The following is a 12,695-nucleotide window of genomic DNA, read 5'->3' as shown; positions in this document are numbered from 1 at the left end:
TTGTTCAACCAAACTTCAGTGATAGTCATGACTATTTTCATGCCAGTGATCCAGACGATGACGAATGCTAAATGGTTACAGATAACCAGATGGGAGCTTCTGCAGATGATCAACACTATCATAAAGGGATACAACGCTATCAAGAAGGAATTGAGAGCCATACAGTTGATGACTCTCCAGAATAGGTACGTTCTGAACATGAGCACAGCAATGGATGGAGGTGTTTGTGCCAAAATCGGAGAATCATGTTGCACATTCACACCTTCTCACGTTGATGAGAATGGGACCTTGACAGAAGCCATAACAATGCTGACGAATTTGCACAACAAGATGGAAGATGAGACAGTGGACATTGCAGATGACAGCTGGTTCATGTCTATCTTCTCATGGGTTCCTGGGAGAAGTACTGGTGATGGTGATGTTTGTATTCTGTGTGATCAGGATAATAATCACACAGTGTAAGAAGACAGCAAAGAAGGCAGTAGGAATGAAGGCCATGATCAAGGTTGAATCAGGGTTTCGACCTAAGGAGTTGTCAGATGAAGAAATGAGAAAATACATAGAGGCCAGCATTCTAGCACCGTAAGGATCAACGTTTTTGTATCCAAGGACCTACAAGAAATATGTGGGACGATGGATTTACTGCAATCCAAATGAACAATGTAGCCACATGACCTGGAGCATTGATGACCATGTAAAATCAGCAGGATCCCTGAAGGGAGTAGTGAAAGTCTGGACTCCAAAGAAGCACTCTTTCAAGAGAGGATGCCGAGATGTGGATAATGATGAAGGAGTGGTTGATGAATCAACCAGAGGGTGGCATGTAGAGGAGCAGCTGAATGTCTCTACCGGAAGTCCCGCCGCCATTCTGCCTATGTGTTGGAAGCCAGACATTGCGACATGTGCAACACCACTGATAGGGAGATCCCTGAATAAGCATGAAGATGAGTGAAAGAGAGGTTGGTGACGACACACGAAGTAAAGGGAATGCACTGAGAGGAATGACCAAAGGAAAGGATGTATAGTCCTTATAGAATCTGATGACGAAGTAAAGAATTGAGAAGACCTTCTATGCACGGAATAAAGATTATACGTGTGAAGAGCACTGCAGAAGATGCAAGCCGTTTTTATAACTGTACAGATGCTGCAACTCAAGAAGACTAAGTAATCATAAAGGATGGCTATACGTAGTGAATTGACTGCAGCCGGTGCTGCCACTATATATATATATAGAATCTGAATATGCGATGTCGCAACTTTAGTACGCTCACATTTATGTAGAAAGAAGGGTTGATGGCAGAAAAATGTGGTGCAGCAAAGAAAGCAGCTGAAGATCGAGGAAGGATCGAGAAGGCTATCTGGCCCAATGTCAAAGGGTTGGAGCAGCCAAGAAATGGTTATCTATCCGTGAAGGTTCAAGGAACGTGAGAAGCGAGATGAGCCCCTGTTAAGGTGCGAAGAAAAGACACTATGGGTGCCAAGTTTTATTCATTTAATACAATTAAATGTAAGACAGGAGCTAAAGCACAGTCTCCTGTCACATGGGTTAAATGGAAATAGAAACTAGGCATGCGGCGCCAGACTTGAAGATAAGAACGTGTAAATCTCACCTGATTCTCGCAGAGGCGCCGGTCTTGACTGGGCGACTACCGTATCTTCAAAGGTGATGTGTAGCACCCGGTTGGCTCTTTGGGCTGGACCTCTGTGCACTGTATGCCTGACGTGTAGAGTAAGATGTCTGCAGCTAGAAAATATGGGGTTAATGAACTGGGGTTATTGGGGTGTCCCTATCTCTTTCCTCTTCTCCTCTCCTGTAGACCCCCAAAGGTTAACGCTCTCACCTTAGGTAAGTGAATGCCGAGCTCTCCATCTGCCTCGGGGCAGGGTGCTGTAACCAGTTTCTTCACTGGATAGGTAGCGCAGGCCTCTTGACTTCAGGGGACTGCTGTCCGTCGTTTACTGCACGAACGGTAAGTTTCGAGTCATTCAAATGTCTTTAAAGTCTTTAGTAATGATGTCTCTTGTTTTGCAGGGTTCCGGCGATGGCGGATGACGGGCTGAAGTGAGTTGAAGATGGAGCCCGTGTGATGAATAGAAGCGCCTGGAAGCACGTAAGTAAGCGCTTGTTGCCTGCTTCACTATGCGCTCTAACTGTCTTTTTATTTTGCAGGTACGAGTTCGGAGCGGCTGCAGGGTGCCGGAATACCCACTGGATTAGATGTGGAAAGGAGTAATGGCACGTGAGTATTAAAGTTCCCCAATGTCTTTAAACGCACCTTGTTTTGTCTTTCAGATGCGGGATGCAGCGCCGAAGGCCTCCGGAGCGTGCAAAGAGTTGGTAAACTTTTGTCTTTCAGATGCCGGAATGCAGTGTGAAGACCTCCGGAGCGCACGAAGAGTAGGTAAGCCTTTGCCTTTCAGATGCCGGAATGCTAACCTGTTCTTTCTTGTCTTTATAGGTGTTGCTGAAGACTGGATTCGGGATGGTAAGCCTTTGCCTTTCAGATGCCGGAATGCTAACCTGTTCTTTCTTGTCTTTATAGGTGTTGCTGAAGACTGGATTCAGGATGGTAAGCCTTTTTCCTTAGGCCCAGGACCGGATGCAGAAGACACGATGAGCGTTCTGCTGCAGAGGTTGCAGAATAACGCAAAGCAAGATTCATCCACCGGGTGTGGTTTAAATAGCCTCCTGTAGTGCTTAGGTGTCTCCTTCCACAGCCACGCCTAAGTAAGAAAAGAGTTCCTGGTAAGAAAAGAGTTCCTGCCTTCCAGAAGAGTTCCAGTGTTCTGAATCTAGGGAGTGGCTCCAGCCCCACCCAACAGGAAAAGTAGTTCCAAACAGAAGAGGATCAGAGGCTCAACTGGCAGGCAAGTAAGCAGCATGGTCTGCTGAAGGTAAGTCCACCCAAGCATTATGAGCCCGGCGCTTCCAGCGCTGGGACTGGGCATATTTATGAGCCTGGTGCCACTGGCGCCAGGACTGGGTCCAAAAGGTCCCAATTGGGACTGGTTGGCACTCGGAACCTGGGTTATGGATCTGCTTCCAAGGGAGTTGGGAAAACCCTGACCTTTTGGAAGCAGAGATCATGACAGTACCCCCCCTCAAGGCCCCTCCCAAACCGGGCTTCTCCGGGGGTTTTGGCTTGTCAGGAAATGTTCGGTGAAATCTTTTGATTAGGCGAGGAGCGTGGACATATTCAGCAGGTTCCCAGGATCTCTCTTGGGGGCCGTAGCCTTTCCAGTCAATTAGGTAGAATAGTTTAGATTTGGAGATCTTGGAGTCCAGAATGCTTTTGACTTCAAACTCGAGTTCTCCATCCACTAGGATAGGTTTTGGAGATTTGGTTAGTCGGGTTTGAGGTTGCACGGGTTTTAATAGAGAGACGTGGAAGACCGGATGTATCTTCATGTGCGGGGGCAAGTCCAACTTGACCGCTACTGGGTTTACTATGGTAGTGATGGAATAGGGACCAAGGTATCTTGGGTTGAATGTGCGTGGCCCTTTTAGAGATAGATATTTGGTGGATAACCAGACTTGATCCCCTACTTGATAGTGAGGGGCATCCTTCCGATGTTGATCTGCTCCTTTCTTGTATTGTTCTTTAGCCCTTTGAAGGTTAGAAACAGCTTCCTTAAAGGCTTGGGTGATTGGAGAATGCAGGTAGTCTACTGCTGGTGTTTCAAGATCTTGGAGGGGATCCAACTCCGAGGTTCCAGGGTGACTGCCGTACAAAAGAAAAAATGGGGTTTTCCCAGTTCCCGAATGGACAGAGTTATTGTAGGCATACTCGGCTATTCAAAGGATAACTTTCCAAGTTTTTTCAGTTTGTTGCAGCATGCAGCGTAAATACTGTTCCAGAGTTTGATTGGTCCTCTCGGTTTGTCCGTCGGTCTGAGGGTGGTGACTGGTCGATAGTCTCACATCAATTTGAGCCGACCGACAGCAACTTCGCCAAAAATGAGAAATAAATTGACTACCTCGATCCGAAATTAGAACCGAAGGAAAACCGTGCAGTCGGACGATGTTTTCGAGAAATTCTCGGGCCAGAGTTGCTGCTGTTGGCAAGCCTTTGAGCGGAATGAAATGCGCCATCTTGGAGAATAAGTCCACGATTACTAGAATCGTATTGTATCCGGAGCATGGAGGTAGATCGGTGATGAAGTCCATAGAAAGCGTATGCCAAGGGCGAGGTGGGATGTCAATAGGGCGTAAGAGGCCTGCTGGTCTTTCCTTTTGACTCTTGTTTTGGGCGCATACTCCACAGGACATTATAAAGTCTCTGATATCTTTTTTCCAAGACGGCCACCAGAAGTAGCGCTTGATCTTTTCTGAGGTCTTGGCTATACCGGGATGACCTTCCATTAAAGAGTCGTGATAACAAGAGATTACTTTTTTCTGTAAATCTGTGCTGGGTAGGTATAATCGTTCTTGGAAATACAATAAGTTGTCCTTTACTGCAAAGTCCTTTCCCTGCAGATGCCAATTCTGTATGTCTGCTGGAGTTACAAGTTGCCTGGCTTTATCCTTAACTTCCTCTATGGATTCTGTGGCGATTACACCCAGAATTCTTTGTTCGGGAATGATTGGTACAGGTTTAGGGTTGACCAAGTGTTCTTCCACTCCCATCCGAGAAAGGGCATCGGCTTTACCGTTCTTTGTACCAGGTCGATAGGTAATTATGAAATCAAACTCGGCAAAGAATAATGCCCAACGGAGTTGTCTAGAGGATTGGGCTTTTGCGGTCTTCAAATATTGCAGGTTTCGGTGATCCGTAATCACAGTAACGGTGTGTCGGGCCCCCAGCAGATAATGCCGCCAAGCCTTAAAGGCAGACTTGATAGCCAGAAGTTCCTTGTCAGTAATCGTGTAATTGATTTCAGGAGGCGAGAATTTGCGGGACCAAAATGCCACGGGATGCAACTGATTGGTTACCGGGTCCTTTTGTGATAGAACTGCCCCCATGGCAAGGCTTGAAGCATCAGTTTCCACGATGTAGGGGAGTTCGGGGCGAGGGTGTTTTAAGATTGGTGCAGAGATAAATTTAGTCTTCAAATCCTGGAAAGCTTGTTCCGCCTCGGTAGACCATTCAAAACTTTTGTTTTTCTTTAACAAGGCAGTGATGGGCTGGACTATTTGAGAGAATTCGGGGATAAACCTGCGGTAAAAGTTAGCGAAGCCTAACATGCTTTGCACACCTTTTACGGAGGATGGTGATGGCCATTTGAGAACTGCATCGACCTTCTTTGAATCCATACGCACTCCGCCAGGTGATAATATGAATCCCAAGAATTCAACTTCAGTCACGTTGAAAACACATTTTTCCAACTTAGCGAAAAGTTTGTGTTGACGCAATCTTTCGAGGACCATTTTCACGTGTTTCCGATGTTCAGATTCCGATGAAGAATAAACGAGGATGTCGTCAATGTAAACAACAACACATACATCTATGAGCTCTCTGAGGACATCGTTCATAAAAAATTGAAAGGCGGCCGGGGCATTGCAAAGTCCGAAGGGCATGACCTGATATTCAAATAGCCCATACTTGGTGCGGAAGGCCGTCTTCCATTCATCGCCCTCTTTTACTCGTACCAAGTGGTAAGCTCCTCTAAGATCCAGCTTTGTATATATGCATGCTTTTCTGACTTGGTCCAGGAGTTCAGGGATCAAAGGTAACGGATATCTATTCTTAACGGTGATCTGGTTCAGGGAGCGATAATCGATACAAGTTCTAAGGTCTCCTTCCTTTTTTGGAACGAAGAACAAAGCTGAAGAAGCAGGGGACTTGGAAGGACGAATAAACCCATTTGCCAGGTATTGATCCAGGTATTGTCGAAGGTGAAGGTTCTCAGGCTCGGTGAGGGCATAAATTCTACTACAAGGAGGAGTAGATCCAGGTATCAGGTCTATCTGGCAGTCATAAGACCTATGAGGAGGTAGAGAGTTAGCCTGATCCTTCCGGAAAACATCTTGGTATTCTAGGTATTCGGGAGGTAACTGGGGAGTCTCTGAAGAAATTGCGGCCAGTGCAACACCAGGTGGAGGGTGACAAGTAGAGACACATTCTGGAAACTGGACCGTTCTTGCTCGCCAATCGATCAGAGGATTGTGTTTCTCTAACCAAGGTATTCCTAGAATAATCTGAAACTGAGGGGCCTTGATCACATCGAACATGATCTTCTCATGGTGTCCATCTTGACTTACTAGCGTCACCTCTTGAGTGGTATGCGTTACTGGCCCGGAGGCTATCTCCGTACCATCCACCGTAGTAATGACGTCCTTTACAGCCTTGGGACAAAGAGTTAGATTCATCCTCAAAACCATTTCATGATCCACATAATTGCCGATGGCACCGCTGTCGACGTAAGCTTCAATTGCATGTAATCGATCCGGATTATCAGGGCTAATGAGGACCATAGGTATCACGAAATGCGAGATCACGGAACTGGTTTTCATGCTCGGCAAGAGGACCTCTATTCTTGTCGGGCGAGGTCGTTTCCCTGCTCAGAGTTTGTAACTTTGGTAACTGCAGCTCCTACTGCCTTCTTGGCAGGTTTCACCGGACAGTCTCGAAGAAAGTGCCCTGAGTTTCCGCAATATAGGCATAATTGCAACTGTTTCCTCCTTTCCCGCTCCCTTTGTGTTAGAGGACCTTTCAGACACCCTATTTGCATGGGTTCCCCGGAGTCTACTCCTTTGGAAGGAGTTGGCGGTTTGGAAAATACTCGAGCATCAAACTTGGAACGATCGGCCTTCCTGTTCTGCAGCCTGTGATCTATTTGAACGACCAAGTCTATATAATCCGAACAGTCTTGTGGGGGATTCACTACTTGGGCTAAAACATCTTTGAGCTCTCCACGTAGACCTCTATAAAACAGCGTAATCCTTTTGTCCTCAGGCCATTGAGTTTCCACTATTAGTCTATTGAAAGATGCAATATAAGCCAAAAGGTCTTGATTACCCTGTCGCAACGAAAGAAGCTCATTGTCCAAGGCCTGCCCCTGTGAATGTCTTGCGAACAGTTTTTCCATACTAAGCTGAAAGGCTTGAAAATCATGGAGAACCGGATCATCTTGATTAACTAGAGGGATCGACCAGTCTGCCGCATTGCCACTAAGGTACGAAAGTACAAAAGCTACTTTTGCTTGATCAGTTGGAAAGGCTGCTGGCCGGCATAAGAAGTGCAACCGGCACTGATTGATAAATACTGCAAACCTCTTTGGGTCACCAGAAAATCGTTCGGGCGGAGCCAGAGGTACATTCCCAGGTAGGTTGATCTGCACTGGATTCATAGAGGATGTTGAAGGAAGATTTGCCCCTGATGCGGGTAACGGGGTCTGTCCGGCTTGTGACTGTAGAAATTGTCTAGCAAGATTGTCTGTTCTCTCCTTGGAAATAATTAGTTCCCTTCTTAGAGCATTAGTTTCCTGACGAGCTGCATGCACTTCTGCCCTTAGTTCCCCAAGTAACCGGGCTAGGGGGTCAGTATCCGAGGTTTCCATAGCGCCTGGGCGAGAGTTTTGCGGTAGGCTTTGCGTTCTGTAACGCTCACCTGATTCTCGCAGAGGCGCCGGTCTTGACTGGGCGACTACCGTATCTTCAAAGGTGATGTGTAGCACCCGGTTGGCTCTTTGGGCTGGACCTCTGTGCACTGTATGCCTGACGTGTAGAGTAAGATGTCTGCAGATAGAAAATATGGGGTTAATGAACTGGGGTTATTGGGGTGTCCCTATCTCTTTCCTCTTCTCCTCTCCTGTAGACCCCCAAAGGTTAACGCTCTCACCTTAGGTAAGTGAATGCCGAGCTCTCCATCTGCCTCGGGGCAGGGTGCTGTAACCAGTTTCTTCACTGGATAGGTAGCGCAGGCCTCTTGACTTCAGGGGACTGCTGTCCGTCGTTTACTGCACGAACGGTAAGTTTCGAGTCATTCAAATGTCTTTAAAGTCTTTAGTAATGATGTCTCTTGTTTTGCAGGGTTCCGGCGATGGCGGATGACGGGCTGAAGTGAGTTGAAGATGGAGCCCGTGTGATGAATAGAAGCGCCTGGAAGCACGTAAGTAAGCGCTTGTTGCCTGCTTCACTATGCGCTCTAACTGTCTTTTTATTTTGCAGGTACGAGTTCGGAGCGGCTGCAGGGTGCCGGAATACCCACTGGATTAGATGTGGAAAGGAGTAATGGCACGTGAGTATTAAAGTTCCCCAATGTCTTTAAACGCACCTTGTTTTGTCTTTCAGATGCGGGATGCAGCGCCGAAGGCCTCCGGAGCGTGCGAAGAGTTGGTAAACTTTTGTCTTTCAGATGCCGGAATGCAGTGTGAAGACCTCCGGAGCGCACGAAGAGTAGGTAAGCCTTTGCCTTTCAGATGCCGGAATGCTAACCTGTTCTTTCTTGTCTTTATAGGTGTTGCTGAAGACTGGATTCAGGATGGTAAGCCTTTGCCTTTCAGATGCCGGAATGCTAACCTGTTCTTTCTTGTCTTTATAGGTGTTGCTGAAGACTGGATTCAGGATGGTAAGCCTTTTTCCTTAGGCCCAGGACCGGATGCAGAAGACACGATGGGCGTTCTGCTGCAGAGGTTGCAGAATAACGCAAAGCAAGATTCATCCACCGGGTGTGGTTTAAATAGCCTCCTGTAGTGCTTAGGTGTCTCCTTCCACAGCCACGCCTAAGTAAGAAAAGAGTTCCTGGTAAGAAAAGAGTTCCTGCCTTCCAGAAGAGTTCCAGTGTTCTGAATCTAGGGAGTGGCTCCAGCCCCACCCAACAGGAAAAGTAGTTCCAAACAGAAGAGGATCAGAGGCTCAACTGGCAGGCAAGTAAGCAGCATGGTCTGCTGAAGGTAAGTCCACCCAAGCATTATGAGCCCGGCGCTTCCAGCGCTGGGACTGGGCATATTTATGAGCCTGGTGCCACTGGCGCCAGGACTGGGTCCAAAAGGTCCCAATTGGGACTGGTTGGCACTCGGAACCTGGGTTATGGATCTGCTTCCAAGGGAGTTGGGAAAACCCTGACCTTTTGGAAGCAGAGATCATGACAGAACGTGCTTGCACTCCCTTTTATTCTCAGGAGCAGTGATACTTTGCAAGGCCAAGTTCAAAGACAATTCAAATGGCAGAAGGCATGAGTGATGATAGATGTTGGGTTAATTGGGTGGTGAGGCACGGTCAAGTCCACCCACCGACACCTGGGGTACCAGCATAGGTGCTGCTAGCGAGTCGAATATTCCAGAAGGGTACAAGCGTGCCAATCATTTATAGAGGGCCGTATAACAAAGAGCCCTATAGTTTGAGAGTCAATAAGATGTTGTGTACTTAATAGTTGTTGAAGATCATGAACCCCGGACCTGGGGCCCTTTAAAATGAGGTAGCAATACATAGAGATGGGTGGGGATGCAGAATTTACACATACACCAATAATCAAACCGACTCCGGAAGTTGGCAAAACTTTGTACTGTTTTATTAACAATTATCTAAAACAGGGAGTTACAACGGACATCAACAGACGTTCACTCGATTTCTCTCAACGTCTTACATGAATAAACACACATTTCTAGCACAAATTTGTCATCATTGACGTCACACTATGTGGCAAACTAAGAAAACCTACTTGGGGATGTGATAGTTACTAGGTATATGTTCCATACTGACAGGGGTTGTGATTGGGTCAACTAAGCCCATCCCAAGTTCAAGTCATCTTCAGTGTCATACTAATATTCAACACTTTATTGGTTACACAAACTATAGGTCTCTCTAATACGTGGCCCTCTAGAATTGGTTGGCACGCTTGTACCCTTCTGGAATATTACACTTGCTAGCAGCACGCAAGCTGGTTACCCCAGGTGCTGGGAGGGTTGGCCTGGTCATGCCTCCCACTCAATCAGCCCAACATCTATCATCACTCCTGTGGTCTGTCATTCAATTAGGCTTTGTAGAAGCTCACTGTGCCTGAGAATAAAAGGGAGTATGGCATGGTCTTATCTTCCGGTTTCGTTGTCGCTTGACCCAAAGTTTATTTCGATCTGACCATGTGACTGGAGACCACGTTTTCAAGCTCTTTGTTGCTGCCTGGTTTGCTTGATTCTTCTACCCTGCTCTGCCTCCCTCGCCCTCCAGCCTACTTCTGCAGGAGTCTGTCCAGATACATTCTAGTTTGACCATCACTGTCTTGTGGCCAATGCTGGACTTGACTTTTATGGACTTCATTGTTTCACAGTGCATCACCCTTTCTCAACTCTCATGCTGGACTTCCTTTGCATCTTGTACTCATGGTGGCCCTGAATCATGCTGTTCCCATCTTCATCTTGTATCCTGGCTTGCAACATTATGTGTTAATACTGACTTCTGCAATTGTATTCGCTCTCCCCTCTTCTTTCTCCACTCTTTTTGACTGCTTACCCTCTGTTCTCTCCTCTCCCTTTCTCCCTTTTACTATTTCTTCCCCGCCTCCCCTTACTTTCTTCTATGCCCTTACTCTATCAGAATTGGACCTAGTACAATAACAACCTTTTCTGTCTCCGCCCCCTTCCCTTTACTTGTTCCCCCCCCATCACTATCTGAAATGTTGTCATGCCTAGTACGATAGAGGCTTGTTTTGGTCCTCCCCTTCCATTCTGCACCCCTCTCCCTCACCTTTTGCTTTTCTCCGGCTCTACCAGAAATGTCATTGGGCCTAGTACGGTAGTCTCCTTTCTGTTTCCATTTCCTTCCCACTCTCCCCCTCCCTTCCTTATCTATGTCTTAGCACTTGCACTATCTGAAATGTCATCAGGCTGAGTATGATTGTTAATTTCAGATCCTTACTGTTCATGGCCTGTAAGAATGTCATTGTATTTTCCCTTGTTCCCTCCCTTGCCTTTAAGTGCTTTGAAATACATTGTGTATAGGCGCTATATAAACAAACTATCATATCATATCATATAATTAAGGTTTCTTGTTTTAGGGGTTTATTTTTTTTTTACTTATGGGGTTGTTTTTACTGTGTTTCCAAAAAAACTCACAATCTGTGTTTATCAATGTTTTCCCGTTTGACCCTTTCAAAAAATCGCAGATACCTGTTTTTTCCAGTGTAAACACAGAAGTATTATTTTATTTTTTCATTGCACGCATATGTAGGGTTATCACCCCAACCTACATTTCCCCAACAAAGGCCCAGCAATCCACTCCCCCAACTGTCATGGAAGCAGGGAATAAGGAGTCAGGGAATAAGGATTCGACTGCCCCAGGAGGCTCGAGGAGGCAGTGCGCAGCGCACAAAGCACCATTTTAAAGTAACTAAATCTCTCTTAGTCACTCTACTGTCACGTATTGCCATCTGTATTGCCATCTATATTTGCATGCTGAACTAGAAGCTCAGCCTCCTAAAGACTGAAGCAACTCTAAGTTAAGTACCTTTAAGTACTTTAAGTACGTTTATTTTGATTGCAAAACGGGAAGCACAGTCAAGAACTACAGTTCCCAGAGTGCCTTCACGTCCATTTCAAGAAACGTCAGGCGCTTCAGCGCCGGCGCTTCTGCAACGAAGCCGGTCTACGCCGGTCCACGGCGTCCAACGGCATACGGCCCAAAACTCTGCTCAACTTCTTCCAGGGAAGATTTGATCCGGTTAAGCAGGTATGGGCTACCCAGTCCTATGTGACTTACTAGTCAAATCTACCAAATTACAAAACCAAAACCTAGTGCAAACATATGTGAACACTAGATTAGAATCTATTCACACCCAGCTAAGGGCCTGTACCAATCACTCTAAAGTCCCACTTAAAAACTCTGACAAGAAAGAACTTACCCCAAACGAAACCGCAATTTGTGCCATCAAAATAGCACTCTTGAACACTAGATCCCTAAACAAACACGCACAGGATATTCATGATTATATCCTGGAAGATGACATTGATATCCTGTGTCTCACTGAGACCTGGCTCCAGGAACCAATGGGGCCCACGGTTGACATTGCCGTGCCCAAGAATTACTCCATCTATACTAACAATAGAGCGTCAGGGAAGGGTGGTGGAGTAGCCATAATTGCCAAACAAGACCTCAACCTCTTCCCTACTCCCATACAGTGTACAGGTTGTGAGATCTTACACCTTAAACTGACACACACTCCAAATGATTGTATCAACCTGATAGTCATTTACAGACCCCCCTCCCTGGCATCAGACTTCAATGAAGAGTTAACCCAACTATTGAACAACCTGAAAACATCTAATTCAGGGACAATACTGTTGGGAGACTTAAACCGCTGGAGGGGTAATCCCAAAGATCCAGATGCTATAAGCCTAGAGGAAGATTTATCGAATTGTTCATACACCATAATAAACAAAGATCCTACAGCCGTCACAGGTAACCAGCTAGACTGGATAATTACCAATAACACAGACATGACGATGCTAGGTACACATCCCTGCTTATGGTCAGACCATCATAAAATTGAATCCAAGTTAGTGCTCAAACCAAAAGCAGCCAAACCTGACAATTCCCCAAAAATGGTATTAGATAGAAATCTAAAAAAAATCACGCCAAACATCCTTCAGGAAGGCACTACGCAAATCATGCTCGATACTAAAGACACAGATTCATGCGAGGATATCATCTCCGCGTATAACAAACACATGAACGACATACTAAACAAACATGCCCCCCTTAAAAACAAGCAAGTCCGACCTAATACTAACCACCAGAAATGGTTCAATTCTGAAGCTTT

This window comes from Ambystoma mexicanum, chromosome 5q (assembly GCF_040938575.1).
Source record: "Ambystoma mexicanum isolate Mex_15411 chromosome 5q, UKY_AmexF1_1, whole genome shotgun sequence".
Classification (NCBI taxonomy): Eukaryota; Metazoa; Chordata; class Amphibia; order Caudata; family Ambystomatidae; genus Ambystoma; species Ambystoma mexicanum.
This window is presented reverse-complemented; position numbering follows the sequence as displayed.